This window comes from Hyperolius riggenbachi, chromosome 5 (genome assembly GCF_040937935.1).
Source record: "Hyperolius riggenbachi isolate aHypRig1 chromosome 5, aHypRig1.pri, whole genome shotgun sequence".
Taxonomy (NCBI): domain Eukaryota; kingdom Metazoa; phylum Chordata; class Amphibia; order Anura; family Hyperoliidae; genus Hyperolius; species Hyperolius riggenbachi.
In genome coordinates this window covers 277639370-277656270 of record NC_090650.1, presented here as the reverse complement: position 1 = coordinate 277656270, position 16901 = coordinate 277639370, and the positions used below count along the sequence as shown (strand labels likewise).

The 16901-nt window shown below is 40.4% G+C and overlaps 1 long non-coding RNA gene across 2 annotated transcripts in view; it reads left to right on the top strand.

The window, feature by feature from the left end:
* The first annotated feature begins 6279 nt into the window (after window positions 1–6279).
* Window positions 6280–16901, top strand: part of LOC137518745 (uncharacterized) — an 86761-nt gene continuing 76139 nt past the window's right edge. For both annotated transcript variants that reach the window (XR_011020887.1, XR_011020886.1), the window contains exon 1: window positions 6280–8556. This is a non-coding gene — a long non-coding RNA (uncharacterized lncRNA). The remainder of the gene's footprint in view (window positions 8557–16901) is intronic.

Sequence of the window (16901 nt, the reverse complement as noted above, 5' to 3'; positions counted from 1 at the left end):
CACATGCCAAAAACATACAGATAAGTTAATTGGCTAGCCCCTAAATTGGCATTAGACTATGCTGGACATATGACTATAGTGGTGATTGCATTGTGATCTCTGAGTGACAGCTAGTGACTAAATACTCTGCGGAAGATACTTTATCAGTGATAATAACACATTGCTGCTGGTCTTGTCTATATTTATAGACTTGGCCAGATGATGCAGTGGAAAATTAAAATAAACTCCACCCAGAACTAAAATAGTTTTGTGCATCAGTCCCTTTGTGCAAAGAAAATTCATGAATATTTCTGGGTGCAAGCTGCAACTTTCTATTTCTATCAGAGTAATAAATAAACCATATATACAGAGTGTTCTAGATAAAGGTGTTTTAAACCCAATATAGAATTATATCCTGCATACAGACACCACATTTCTACGAATCTTCATGATAATAATAATAGATTAAATACCCTAATTGTAGCATAAATGTTGTCTAGTGAGGAGGTTGGGTAGTGATGAGTAACAAGGCCAACAAAACAAGATAATCCACTTATGTCTATCAGTATCAATAAGGGCAAGCTGTGGGCACTGGTTAATACTTTTAATGTAATGGGTAGCTCTCTTGACATTTATTATATCCAATCACTAGTTCTGCAGTGCAACTCAGAAGAAGGTTAGACATAATTTCCTCAAACTGAGATGCCTGTAGGACATTCTGGTAGCTAATATGAGAAAGCAATAGTATAGTCTTGCTATACACCAGCCTTTCTGGATGGAAGCTTGGCTTCAGGGGCATAAAGAGATAATTTGCATATTCAGTAGCGGTGCATTGTGGGTAACCACAATCACTTAAAGAGACACTGAAGCGAAAAAAAATATGATATAATGAATTGGTTGTCAGAGCAGGCTAGTGAACTTTTGAACTGTCCCCTGCAGAAAAAAAAATACATGCCAGACACTTGAGACATTAAGCTTCAGAAGACAGAGCTCTCTGCAACTTTGAAAGTTGCAGAGCTCAATGGCTCTTTTGCATAGATAACAACTGACGTTTCTTAACACTTCCTGTACTGGAAACAATATTAAACTTATGTATCTGCTCCTAATGTTTTATTTCTTAGCTGTACTACACATACAAATCATTATCTCATAATTTTTTTTCACTTCAGTGTCTCTTTAAAGTTGAATTATCGCAAATGCCTTCTGTTTTAAGAAGGCAAATGACTAAGCATTGCTTTTTTTCTTTAGTAGGAGAGCTTTTGGTCCCCTTTAGTCCCCTATACTTTCCTAGTGGTTTTGGGTCACCCCAAACTATTCTGTATAAGGAAAAAGTGATCAAGTTGGAAAAATTGAGAGCTCTGGACGGTCTGAGACTTACAAACTCTTCCGTTGAAATAAATAGCTAGAATGGGGGATTTTGTCAAGCATTTTCTTACAAGATGTAGAAAAATACGAGTTGATTACTGGTGGGCACCAGCTCACTGGAAATGACAAAAATGTATATGATCGTATTTTATATATGATCTTATTCCTTGCATTAATGAACATAAGGAGATTTTGTTTTTAATATTGTTTCAGTCAATCTCATGGCAGGAAAGGTGTCTATACGCATGCTAGGACAGACGGACATGCATGTATAATCCAACCACCCTCAGGCAGGCCTCCTTATTAACATGAACAATTGGCTTGGCCAAATCTCAGGAGGGAGGAAGAGCAGAAAGCAGCCAACAAAACCGATGCAGAATATCTTGAAGAGAAACAAATTGGTATACTCAGCATATCTATAGTTCCCTCCCAAAAACTTTGGGATTGATAAATGCAAATTTATGGAGATAATTAATGAGATGCATTTTGTGAATCAGCCCCATTATGTGCTGTTTTGCGCTGCAGTTACAGACATGAGTTTCTTGTTCCATGTAATCAAAAGAGGCCAACCCCGCTATTTTATAAAGCCCATCTCCGGGCACATATCTAAATATACCATCTAATAGGTTAGTAGTCAAAGTTCTCTAATGATACCTTTTTGTGTGAAACAATGCTTCAACAACTAAAATCTAGCATTAAAAAATGTAATCAGAAGCAGCTACAGGTATGGACAAATGTATTGGTACCCTCCACAAAAATCGAACCAGAATTTTGGTACCATCCACAGTTGCCTTCAATGACACAAATGAAAACTGCATGGACGAAGATGATGGGACCGTTACCCCACTATTTTGTTGCCCAACCTTTAGTGGCGACCGCTAGAAACAAAGTTTCCCTGACTTTGCTCATGTCAACTGGTAGATCGGCCCACGTTTCCTGAGCAAACTGCTCCAGTTGTGTCAGGTTTTAAGGGCACCTTCTACATTCTGCATGTTTCACCTCTTCCTATAGATGTCCAAATCAAGGCTCACAGAAGGACATTTTGAAATAGTTCAAAGTTTTGTTCTAAGGCATTTTTGAGTGATTTTAGCTTTTTATTTGGGATAATTATCCTTTTGGAGGATCCATAACCTGCAGTGGAAACAGTTTTTTGATATTAAAGGAATACTTAAGTCATTTTAAAAAAAATGACTTTTACTCACCTGGGGCTCCCCTCAGCCCCCTGCAGCTGAACGGTGCCCTCGCCGCGTCCCTCCAATGCAGCTGGTCTCGCCGGCGGCCACTTCGGGTTTGGCCGTCACCGGCCGACAGGCTGTGAACGCGGCTGATTATCCGCGTCCCCGGACGCAATAGCATTGTAAAAGGCGCTATTGTGTCCGGGGACGCGGATAATCAGCCGCGTTCACAGCTTGTCGGCCGGTGGCGGCCAAACCGGAAGTGGCCGCCGGCGAGACCAGCCGCATCGGAGGGACACGGCGAGGGCACTGTTCAGCTGCAGGGGGCTGAGGGGAGCCCGAGGTGAGTAAAAGTCATTTTTTTTTAAATGACTTAAGTATTCCTTTAAGACAGAATGGCCCATATGCAATTAACTTTTTTATCTGAGTTTTTCCTACGAGATAATTTTTCATCTTCCATTTAGAATAACTGTTCAGCACTTTGCAGTTGAAAAGTACTAAAAAGTAGGTGTAACAGTACTATCAAAAGTATTTTCTTGCTTGCTAGGGATTTAAAAGGCGTTTTATTGACATGTTTGAAAATATTACTTAGAGGAAATAATGAATTGAATGTGGACTAATGTAATTTTGAGTATTCATTATTTCCTGGACAGTCTGAATTGACCATGCAAGACCTAGCTGCAAAACATAACCAAGTCTGCACCATGTTTCAGAGTAGTTATGGTGGTCTTTTCCATGAAAGTTTCTTAATTTCATCTGTGGATGTAGAGTAGAGGTGATTTGCCAAAAACTTTACTTTTGCCATGTTGGCAAATTCCACTCTCCCTTTTAGTTTTTCTTGCAGTAGTGGCGTCCTCCTGAATCTTCTTCCATTGAGATAGCTGCCATTTAAAAAAAGCAATGGATGGGCATACTTGTGATTGTAAAGGTTTATTTTGTTGTACTATTTTACATCCTCTTCAATAAAAATTGTTTATAAAAAAAAAGCTATGGATGGACCTTTGCTTTGGAGTTGAGCTTGTATCTCTTTTGAAAGTCATCCATGGCTTTTTGTCAACCATTCTCGCAATTCTTCACAAACCTATTTTGAGGTTGTAGTCATGTCTACAACCCCAAAAAGTCTTAATAATGTTTCCTGTTGTTGATTGTTGCCACAGGGACACCAAGCTGCTTGGAGATGGTCTTATAGCCTTTGCCTTTAACAAGGCTGTCAATAATATTCTTTCTGATCTCTTCAGATAACTCTCATCCAGCGGTGGCTGGATAGTGTAATGGTTAAAGGCTCTGCCTCTGACACAGGAGACCTGGGTTCGAATCTCGGCTCTGCCTGTTCAGTAAGTCAGCACCTATTCAGTAGGAGACCTTGGTCAAGACTCCCTAACATTGCTACTGCCTATAGAGCGCGTCCTAGTGGCTGCAGCTCTGGCGCTTTGAGTCCGCCAGGAGAAAACTACAATATAAATGTTATGTGTTTGTCATCTTGCTTTATTAGGTCCACCTTTAGTGAGAGAGACATGGTGATACCAAATGGGAGTAACTATTTTTCTCCATTTAAATAAGCTGAATTATTGATTGCATGATATGGTGCTATGCGATACTAATTGAATAAAACCCAATAGTTCCCAAAAAAATCTCTAATAATAAAGTTCTTTATGGTCTTTTTAGGGGCACTAACAATTGTACCCAGGCCACTTTAGTATATTCTTATAGAAGTAACACTTTCTGTTTTCACACTCCCCCTACTTTTTATGACGACATTTCAATGGTCATATATATGCGCTGATAAGCTCTGCTGCGCAGATGCCGACTCCTCCACACACACACACACACACACACACACACACACACACACACACACACACACACACACACACACACACACACACACACACACACACACACACACTTTTGGCCTTAAAAAATAGACTAAAAATTATGACCCACCAATTGGCTAACCTTCCAGTGTGCTGCTGTAGCGCCTCATGCAGAACACACAATGAAGTGGGACGGCAGGTACAGCGTGCACGTTGAATCAGCATGTATAGCTACTTGTCTTCACTCTGGCTTGCATCCTCTAGTGTCCCGTGAAGCTTCTGAACTGGCTACTAGAGCTCCAAGCTCACTTTCATGTTATCCCAGTGAGCCTGAAGCTCTAGTGGCCAGTTCAGAAGCTGCACAGGACATTAGAAGAAGCAAGCCAGAGTGAGAACAAGTAGCTATACATGCTGAAGCACGCTCTAATGCACAATCTGCATATGGAACCCCTCACATATGTCACCAGTACTATATCACCCGCAAATAGGCCAACAACCCCACTTTATACCCCAAATTTTGGTGTAAAAAAGTTGGACTATCTGTGGCAATACACGGTACAGCTACAACTCCTACTATATGTTAATTCTCAAAGCACGAATATTTAGAAATTAGCACAGGTGCAGTCTTCATATGACTACACTTCAGCCTAATGATTGGCTGAGCCATATGTAGGAGGGCAGGACCTTCCAAACTCAACCAGGAACTAGTGTGGCAGGCTAAAGCTGTAACAGAAGAGGATTATATATCACATTTAGTAACTGTGGCAATGTTGTGTTGGCTTCTTACCCCAGTGGCCACTTTTTTATTTTCTTTTTACGCCAGGTTTTGTTTAATCCCTCACAGGATCCCTATGACTATTGTTAAACATAATATGAAAATTACATCTAAACCTAAGTTTACACTACCCTAGTGTCCTAGCATGACTATCTCAAAAGTCTATCATGAACTTGCCCTAACCTTCCTAACCTCAAATACTAGTAATACCTACTTACTAGTATTGAAGATATTGATTGACAATTCCTCAGGGGCTGCTCAAAAACGACTGGTGATGAATGGGGCCGCAGAAAACACAGAATACGGATTATTATGCTGAACTTAACAATGTGGATGAGCATTACGGTTAGTTCCTTGTAGAGCTAAACATGTTAATAGGATAAAGTAAGTGAACAAGCAGCCTATAAGGGCATGCTGGAGGTATCAGCAAATTAGACAGCAGAGGAGACTGCGGAGGACAAGAACTCGCTTAATTAACAAAACAAACAAAGCTAAAATGTTATATGGGCAGACATTCAGATCCAGACAGTGCCTGGCGACCCCTTCAGGTTCAGCTTTGGATTCAAACGAGAGCGTCTGGCTCTTGAATTATATGATTTTCAGCACTATACATTTACTACCAACAAAATGCACTTACAGGATAAAAGGGCAGTGTGCTAGTCTAACAGTCATAAGCTTGAGATCTGTGTGTTCTTCTTTAATAAATAATTTATTTAGCCCCATCTCACATTTATAATTAAAGATTTTTTTAAACTGATGTATGTATTAAAATAATATGCAGATAATCTATAGATTAGCAGTAAACAGCCTGTGAAATGAACACCCCTAAGCCTATTGTTATTGTCTCTACCAGAAAACATGGCGATGGCAGAAACTGAAAAAGAGGAACACTTTTTTTTGTTTTTTTATATGTCTATACATTAGCACAACAACATATGTAAGATTATGCTTTTGCATCAAACAGTAACCGGAATCCAGTCTTGCATATTCAGCTAAATAAACAATTTCACAGTTATGATCATGCAGCAACAAAAGCTTTTTGTTACCCAAAAAAAAAAAAAAAAAGATGCCTAATCTTACGTCAGCATGTCTGAGATTTCAGACAGTCAGCTAGCTTCATGTGGCCAGAGTTCCTGTGAGCAAAACTGCACGCGTTGCACTAGGAGTGACTTTCAGGTGTGCAGACAGACCAGTCAGACCTGCTCTCACAGCCTTATTTTCAAATTTAGATCATCAGGTTCGTTCCGCAGTGCTTTTTTTTTTTTCTTCTTCCGAAATTTGGCCTTTTTTTGGATAGAGGACATTGAATGATAACACTACAAGTCAGCTGACTGCTGTGTCACAGAGCTGCTGCTTTCTACATTTCCACAACTGCAAGAGCTCTTTCTACTGCAGTTTTCTGGTCGCACTGCGGCAATACAGACGCCTAAGACGGGATACGGGAACGCCATTATATTTTTTTTTGTCCGGGGAGTTACCCTTCTGTCTATTTCGGATAAAGAAAGGATTGCTGTGTTTTTTGGATAAGAGCAAGGAAGTGGCTTGTACACAAACGATGACATCGAACTTGAAACGTTTTCAATTAAACCAGCCCTGCTCGGAGTCTGGATTCCAAAATGCTTGCGAAGAATACAGAGGCATCTCTTTTCTCACCTTGTGTACTAGTTTTCTGTGCTACGCTACCATACCTGCAAAGAATAGGATCCCTAAGACAAAGGATACGATGCTTACTGGGGATATCTGGGGCCTTTCCAGCCATTGTGCAGCCGAAGCTTTCCTGTGCCTCTTGGTTTACATGTTATGCCGGCAAAATAGAAGGATGCGAAATATTTTTCACATGATTTGGAAACATGCTTTGGAGAAAGAGAGAGAAAGAGAGAGAGGGGAAAAAAGAGTAGCCAGACTTGCTGACCTGAATCAATCCCACTGCTTGTCTGGATACAGGGCAGCAGCCGTCTAGCAGTGACACAACCAGCCATCATGTGGAGAATTTATAGGATTGCAATGTCTGTTGGATTGAGCTTCTCTGATTGAAACACACCACTTTTACTGTATTGTTTTATTGTGCTTTTGGATCTTTGTTTACATGCTGCCAACTGATTGTGGGTTTTTTTTCTGCCTTTGCAGCTCTGAATTGTGCCTGGTGTAAGTGCACATACGTGTGGATTAGTCTGTCTGTGATGCAGTCCTTATCTGCTCCTGCTGGAAGCCAGGGAACTAAGTCAGCCTGCTTTAACAGTTGTTTTACGTGATGCTATGCAGCTAGGATGCCTTGCACGCTGACAACAAAGGAGGAAGCACAAAGAATCACTTTATCTTCTGGGTTGTTACAAGAGCATAAGTCTTCTCCGATGAGATGCCTCCTCCTTATCCTTCATTTCCTTCTTTTGTTTCTAATACATCTAATCGAAGAATCTAACAGATACCATCATGGATTTGTGTGGGTTTTTTTTTTAATGATTTGGAGAAAAAAATACAGCCTATGGAGACTGCAGCACATTTTTAGGTTATTGCCAATTTGAAATACTTGGTTTGTTGAAGCTGAGCCCTAAGGGACAAGCTCAGTAGCTTAGAAAGAGATCGTAGATAAAGAAATAAAAATGACAAGCGTAATGGAGACTCTGGAAGAGACACTGTCAGGGAATCAGTTCATGGGTTCCTCCAGTCTGAAGCTGAATAATTCATAGATTGAAATTACCCTGCTTTCACCTTTCCATTTAAAGCGACATGATCTGAATCTCTAATACATTTTCAGGATATAGGAAAATGGCAGTTTGAAGCTGAAGTGCTTTTCGAAAACCAGATGCTGAATCCTGAAATCTTTCAGTATCTTTCACAATTATCCGATGAGAACTCCCCTTCATCACGAAGCTGCTTTACCAAGGAAAATTACTGTGATTACAATAGCGACAGTAGAATGCCATCAAATGATCTCTAATTTGCCTAATTTTCAACGACTGATGATCTCACTTGAATGGCTACTGCGACACAAAGTCTGGCAACCGTGGGTCGATAATCTGCTAGCACCGAGCGTTTCATGCTTAAAATTGGAATTGTGTTTTGTGCTCAGTGAAATATTCGCCTTTGTTTTTCACTCGTTGCCTCTGTTTAAATGACTGTGCTCTATTCTAGTGTCATGTTGCTTCACACTTTGCTATGGCTACAGTTCTTTCCAGGTGAATGTCAGTTTGATGATGCCGGCCCACGCAATGACCAGACTATGCTGCGTATGTTTGGCTAAATCGTCTGTACAATGTGATCTGCACGCTTTTGTTTGGGTCTTTGTGGAGTAACTTTCAGGAGGTGGATTCAGGCTTGCTGCCTCTGAGCACCTGCTGCAGAAGAGATTCATGTCAAGCTATAAGATTCCGCAACTTCAATGTACTGCGACTTTCACACAGCAGCCTGGCATGCAGCTTCAGGACCAGACTAAAACCTGCCCATCCATGTAAGTATGCAAACAAGAGCGACAGGAGATTGCACTGTAACAAAACACTATTGCTTTTGGGGATGGAGTCTGCATCCTCTCATGCATATTGAGATCCTATTTGCATCAATGTACACCATCCACGATTATGGATATTTTTAAGTCTGTAAGTTCACCAAAAAGCATGTTCAATATGTTATTAATTATTATTTATTTTGCTGCATCAGCATTTCCTTGCCTGGAACATTCATTAGTGTAAAATGCATACGTTATAAATACAACTCTTCAACTTACGCATAGACCTTATTTAAAAGTTTTTTAAAAATTAGCAAATGTCATTTGGCATGATATAAATCTCTGCTCCAAAGTTGGCATCTTTTTCAGATTTAGATATATAAATATTTCAGGGTTTAACTGTACATATGTAAAAACCAAAGCTGTGACATTGTGACACTAAATAGGTAATAGTTGTGGCTTTCAGGTAAGAGGTAATGTAAGGTGAAATGTGTACCATGCAGTGACATTAGCACACAACTAACCTAGAAGAACCTAACTAACCTATGTTCAATTCCTGCTCAAGAATGTATTTTTAACAATCCTTTTTTTTTCTTTGCTATGTTTTCATTTGACTTTATACCTGTATGAACAAAACACTTCAAATTCACTATAAAAACACAACAATTAATAATTCTTGATAAGATGTCCTTCTCAAGTATTATAAAAACCCATGAATGTGTTGAGAATGCATTGCTCATGTCATCTGCTGAGCTAACAATATAAAATTTCCCCCGTGGTGAGGTTCTGTCCCTTTCTGGCACAGCAAGGGTTAAAACGAACAAGCAAAGCTCTGATCCAGAAGATAATAATGTCAGGGTAAAAAGATTTGTTTTGGGGGGATTATTGCCCTCTCTAGAGTGGCGCACAGCAAAAATCTGATTAGTTGGTTAACTTTAAGAGGTAGCCATACTTTCCAGCTGTACAACTGGGTCAAAAATAAAGTGATGATTCCCTAAGATCATACAGGGGATGGCTGTAATGTAGTTAAGACAGAAAATCAGGCATAATGCTAGAATAACCGTGTTATTCACATTGACCTAGATATGCCTTGCGTTTCCTTTGATCCCCCTGGAAAATGTCACACTCAGACAGTCATTCATTTTGATACAGTCAGACTGCTCTCCTTCCCATGGGCTATATTCCTAATGTTGTATGTTTTCAGGTTCACATAGCATAAACGGTGACTCAGCCATAGCTCTCTCCCTACTTGAATACTTTCAGCTTAGCTTTTACCACCGGGGTTACCAATAATAATAAGATTTTACAGGCAAAACGAGAATATAAGCATTCACTTTCACACTGGTAATGGTTTTGAAAAATGATGGTGACACGACACGTCTCTGTGAATATGTATGCATGCAACCAAGCTTAGTTATATTCTAATGGATTATTCTTCCAGTTCAGTACATAGCTGTTATATTTGCGTTGTCTAGGATTTGTGCACAGTCCACCCCCCCCCCCTTCCAGCACAGAGATTCTGTCTGTCCATGAAAAATGGATGGATTAAAACTCACTGCAGAAATGCACATTTCATATAGAAATGTCATGTAAGCCTCGGGTCATTCTAGGTAAAGAAGATGGTTTCCTTAAGGCGACAGGCACCTTTTACGTGATGAATATAGACTTGACAAATAAGGAGGAAGTAAGAAAAAAATATATATACCTAGCATAAGTTATTAGCCATTGGTCCAACTATCTAATATTAAATCACTGGAGCTTATTATATTGCCAACGAGAGACCCTTAAACTAGGGTTCCTTACTTATAATATCACTGTTACTCTCCAGATAGCTTCACACGTTTCTCAACCTGTATTACAATAGCGTACAATACCGAGGGATTCTGTAAAGTATGTCTGAAGTTTACACTACTACATCAGCTCAATTCACACATTGTTATGAACCACTTTATTTCTTGAGCGTACAGAGGGACGGCCGCTAGGTAGCGCATAGTACTACATTTAAAGTTTGTGTCAAGACTTAAATTGTAAGCGTGATTTGACACTGAGAACATTTGACTTGAATCAGATATTACAAATGCTACCTGTACTATTGATCTATAGTTTTAGTAGATGCACTTGCAATGTATGTATATAGTGGCCATGCAGCTTTCCAAAATAACTTGTTATTTTCCCGTAATTATATAGACTCTATTTGTTTTCCTTCTAATAACTTTCATTTATGTTTTGAATGCTACATGGAAATGACTAGAGAATAGAAAACGTGTATACCTCTTAATGGCGGCACAGTGGCATAGTGGATAACACTCTTTCCTTGCAGTGCTATCCAGCCAGTTCACTATTTGCAAGGAGGTTGTATGTTCTCCCCGTGTCTGCGTGGGTTTTCTCCGGGTTATCCTGTATCCTTTCACATCCTAAAACATATATTTAAATTAATTGGCTTCCCCTAAATTGGCCCTGGACTATGATGGACATATCACTATGGTAGGGATTAGATTGTGAGCCCCTCTGAGGGACAGCTAAGCCCTGTACAAACACTAGATTAAATTTGTCCGAGGAAGCCAACAACAGCCTCTGCCAGGATCCCAGCATGTGTACAGCAACCCCCAACTCCTCTTTAAAGTGAACTCAAGGTGAGAGTATGATATGGAGGCTGCCATATTTATTTATTTTTAAGCAATACTAGTTGCCTGGCTATCTTGCTGATTTTCTGCTTCTAATACTTTCGACTATAGACCCTGAACAAGCATGCAGCAGATGAGATGTTTCTGACATTATTGTCAGAACTGACAAGATTAGCTGCATGCTTGTTCCTGATGTGATTCAGACACTAATGCAGCCAAATAGATCAGCAGGGTTACCATGAAACTAGTATTGTTTAAAAGGAAATAAATATGGCAGCCTCTATATACCTGTTACTTCAGGTTCACTTTACCGCTCGGCCAGCAATCCATCCTGGCTAATCACTTTGGCCGAGCGACTGGGGAGAGCATTGTTCTCCTCAACCACCCTGCCCAGCGCGTGACATTGCTCCCACACCACTACGCTTTCTCCCCTGCATAGAGAAGACCATGTTGCTCGCTAGCAAGCAAGTGACACATCTGCAAAGCCTTGGCCCTGCAGTGTCGCCTGAGGGATTGGATCCTGATCCCTGTCAGGGGACATTGATTTAGTGTGTGTACAGAACTTTAACAGGACTGGTATACATGGAAAAAGGCACCAGGAATAAAGGGCACAGGGTTTGCCAGTAGTAGAATATCACTACAATTAGCTATAATCTACTGCTGAATTCTGATAGTTTATGGCTTAACCTAACCCTACTCTCACACAGAACCCTCCTCTGGTGGTGCCTAATACTATGATCTTCCCTGGTGATGCCTAACTCTAAGACCACCACCCCGACCTGGTGGTGCATAACCCTAAGAACCCCCCAGTGTCTAAACCAAAGAACCCCTCTGGTAGTGCCTAACCTTAACCCCCCAGTGCCTAACCCCCATGGAGCTTATCCCTCCCCCCCAACCTTAATTAACTCTGCCGAAAATCTCTGGCCTTCTATGCAAGCTCCTTAGTATGTGTGCCGCTAATCAAGCGTGGGAGGCACCAACAGTTACCTTCCTAGCCGCATACCATGGACATTGTAAAAGCCACCATTTGCGGCAAAGAAGGTAAATTTAGGCCCCGGGAGACACACAATAGCAGGCAACGCCATGCGCCCAAATTTTCATTTTTTTGCTGCAAATTGCGGCTTTTACAATAGGCGCCTATGGCGGTGCTGTTTTTTCCGTAAGGGCTCCTGCACCCTTTATTCCTGATAGCACAGGGCTGAGTACTTTGTGTGTACTGAGGAAGATGTCAGCGCTGTATAAATACTAAATAATAAATAAATCCATTTGTGTATAGTATGCAGTCTGTGAGAAAGAAAAATGTGAATTTAGATTTTGGATGATTGTGGATCCTAAATGCCACCAGCCATGTATATGTGGCTCACCTATGATGCAGTGTCTGTATTCTGCTTTCGCCTAGAAGCCCTCATGTTTGGGATACTACATTACAAGGCAACAACAGGTGATAGCCCTCTGGCTTACATTGATGGCAACAGATAATAGCACACACAACAGCATGTACATGGACTCAAACATCACCTTCAGCAACTGGAAACAACTTACTGAAAGACTGGATGAGTTGTTATCATGCAAAGCACTAATTAATGAGGCAGATGTGTAGCAATAAGGAAGCTGTAACTCAAGGCAGTCAGCAGAAATCAAACAGCAAATTGGGGCAGGTGGAATACAGTCAAGCAAAGTCAAGGGCAAAACAAAGTCACAACTAAACGAAACAGAGAGAACGCAAGAACGAATCATATTTGCTGTTAAACTGATCATGTTCACAAGCATTCCTGTGTACAATACTTCACTTAGCAAAAGATTTGGATATTTGCATATGGGTAACTTACTAGAGGCCCCCCTTCAACCATTCTATTAGCTCTTCACTGGTGCTGTGTTGGCAATGAGCACCTATAAATGTGCTTCGAATAGTGATAGTTAGGGATGTTCAATGAGATGCAAATAATTCTGGGTTGATGCAGAATTATTATTTTCAATGCCATTTTTTGCAGCTTGGAAATGGATCAATCAATTTAAAATGAGGTTGGGATTCGATTGGTTTCAGGCTGTATACATTTGCATAGGAAATTTGCATAATTCAGCATCACCTTAGAATTATTTGCATCTCATTGACCATCTTTGGTAATAATCATTTTGAAGATGTGCCCCTCTTCTGTATACACCTCTCTAACAGTGCAGCTGTCCTTGGTGCTCCATATCATTTGTTATGTATAGAGAGCTTGAGGAGGCCCAATGTAAAACTTGCTCTGGGGTCCATTAGCTACGCCACTGATGGGCAACTTGTATTGACATTCCCAAACATGAATTTGTTAAATGGCCAATTATTCAGTGAGGAGTTAAAGAGAAACTCCGACCAAGAATTGAACTTTATCCCAATCAGTAGCTGATACCCACTTTTACATGAAAAATATAATGATTTTCACAAACAGACCATCAGGGGGCGCTGTATGACTGATTTTGTGCTGAAACCCCTCCCACAAGAGGCTCTGGTACCGTACGGTACTCTGGGCAAACTGCCACAATGTAACAATGACACACACAGGAAATGGCTGTTTATAGCTGTCTGTTAAAGCCAGAACAGCTACATAATCTGCCCACAGTAACAATGTCACCATGTAATACATGTCAGAATGTGAATCTGGGAGAGGAAAGATTTTACAATGAGCAAACTCTGACTAAATCATGTATACATAATTATTGTAAAAATTAAGCACCTTTTTATATTAAATTATTTTCACTGGAGTTCCTCTTTAAATGCTTTTCCTATATCAGTCCATTTTTTACAACAAATACAATAATTTTAAAGAGCTTTCTGTGTCTCCTCCAACAAGTTAATACCTCTGCTGTCTGTACTGCCAGAGTCAAATCTATTTCATTAACCTTTGGGGGGAGACCCAGAAAGCTCTTGAACATTTTTGCATTTAAATTAGATTTTTGTGGACAAATGCAGACTATGAGAAAAATCAACCTACTTACTACAAAAACATATAGAAAATGCTTTAAGATCCTGTTTTTTAAATATTTTTGTCTATTGATATGCTGAAAGTTTTGTGTACAAAATTCTGCAGAAACCAAAGTCAGACATTAACTACAACAGGTGAAATGTGGATGCAGACGACTTCTTGGAAGAAGATCTTGGCCAAAATGGAAACCATAGGAAGGCCTTTTAAAGGCATGAAGTTTAGGTTTCCCATCTTTGGAGACCTCCAATCTTTGCACTATAAGCCAAATTACCATGTAGCTTACATAAGAGTTAAGTTAATAATAAAACACGTTGTAAAATAAAGGCACCAACAAGAATAAAATACACAAAAAACAGTTACAAAAGGTGGTAGCGGTGGACGTGCCTTCGAATAGAAGACAATAGCGTACTTTCTAAAGAACAAAACATCCTTCATTTGGATAAACTTTATCCAGTGTATTTTATTTTTGTTGGCGACTCTGTTTCACCAATTGTTTAATTGTCTACTGTCTTCCCTTGGTGGATGGGTGCTACCTGCTTCTAGCTACTACAGAGAGCGACTTCTTAACCTGAGTGGGGTAGGGCTTGTTCTCCCCACATGCTTTTACAATGGTTGCCTTTGAGGTGACTCAAGTTTGTAAGCAATACTCTATTCTATGATCACCTTTGATTTGATACATACTACACAATATTGGGCTCGCAGTTTCCCTTTTTGTGTTTTCTTTACATTACTAAGAAAGTATAATGAAATTCAGTAGTGCTCTGGAATAGATAGCTGCAAGGCGGACTCTTAAGATGGATTTATGAGTACATTGTTTCCAAATACAGTTCTTTATATTTTAGTACATTTTCAGTATCCAGTGAGTTTAGAACTCTGATCAAAATTCGGGTTCTTAATCACCTGGTCCAAACAACTGTGATGTGGAATCAGGCTTGTAATTCCTCCCCAGGTGTGTTAGTACAGGATTAATTTGAATCTAGACAAGACAGACTTTGTGGCCCCTATTCAATTATCTTTTTCAGTTTGAAATGAAGTTTGTATCTACTTGTTGTACTTTTTCAGCTGTTAAGTGTGAGAAACTTCACAGCTACAATAAAAAAAAATTATCTACTGGGAGAAATCTCAGGAAAAAAGTTAAAAAACATGCTAAAAAAATTGCCTTCTTAAAATAGAAGATGTTTATAATTATTTAGCTTTATTGAGTAAGAAGGGCCTCTCATGATGCGCAACTTCTCCTCAAAGAGAATATATGCAAATAATTTATTTATGTCTCTGAAAAGTCATTCAAACATCCTTAGTCACTTCTGTACAACATGCCTGTAGCCTAAAATCAGTTTTACAGATCCATACTAATCCAACTTGCAGATAGCTGTTTCAGGTGAAATAGTCCTTCATCGGTAGAACTAGGGTAGGACTTGAAAAATAGGAGTTTTACAGTGTATCTGTAATGTTTGGTGTCAGCAAGAACAGAGTTCTGATTATTAGGTGATCTGCAGTATCACCTATACTGCAAGTATACCAACAGCTAATGTGATAGCAAGTATACTGCTTGGTGCAACAGTAGTGGCAGTTGGCTGATGGTGTAATGGTTAAGGGCTCTGCCTCTGACACAGAAGACCAGGGTTCGAATCTCGGCTCTGCCTGTTCAGTAAGCCAGCACTAATTCAGTAGGAGACCTTTGGCAAGTCTCCCTTACACTGCTACTGCCAATAGAGCGCGCCCTAGTGGCTGCTGCTCTGCTCTGGCGCTTTGAGTCCGCAAGGAGAAAAGCGCAATATAAATGTTATTTGTCTTGTCTTGTCTTGTCTTGTCTAGTACTGATAGGTTTAGCTATGCCACACCAGAGGAGCTGGTGGGCACTAACAGTACAAAACCCCTCACCAGAGACTAGGGCCCTCTGGTGAGAGTAGAGTGGTCAGACTAAACGAGTTGGCAACAGACTGGCAGATACAGTACAAAGTCAGAAGGCTAAGGCAAAAAGGTTATAACAGGCAGAGTCGGCAACAAGATCAGATGGGCAGAAGTACAGAATCTCTGAGAGTAAGGATAGTCAGAATGAGCAAGAGTCATACACAGATAATATAATATTCAAGTTATGATTATAGCTGTCAAACAATCCTATCACTGTGTGAAATCCCCGGTTTCCTCCCGGATCAAAGCACACCGGATCTATCTGAGCGCTAACACAAGTATTCACAACAGCAGACAAGTTGCGAGTGATTCAGGGAAGCTTAAGAAGCAGAGGAGACCCCTCCGGCACGCCCCCTCTCATCAACCAATGAGGAGCGGCGAGCGTCTCCTCTGACGTCAGCCGACCGGCCGGTCAGCTGACGCGCCTCCTCCCCGCATAAAGGTCTATGCGCACGCGCACGCGACAATGTAACCCTATGTGCTGCTGACAAACTCGTCCTCGGCGTGCTAGACGCCCGAGAACCGGATAGATCGCTAGGCAGGGAGATGGAGGCAGCTGTGGTGGTATCGCTGTTCACCGCAGCTGTCTCTTCCGTGTCTGTTACAGTACCTGAAACAAACTTATGACAAAGAAGAACCTGCCATGATGCACCACTTCTTCTCAAAGAGAAAATATGCAAACCATTTCTTTATTTCTCTGATTGTCAGAGATTCTGCCTTTTTAAAATTTTTTCTCAGCAGTTTCTGCTGTATCTTTCACTTGAGTGTTAAAAGTTGTATTGAGTAAATATAGATGAAAAGCTTATTGTTGTTTGTGTTACAGGATGAGAATATTTTGAAGGGAGTATTTTTT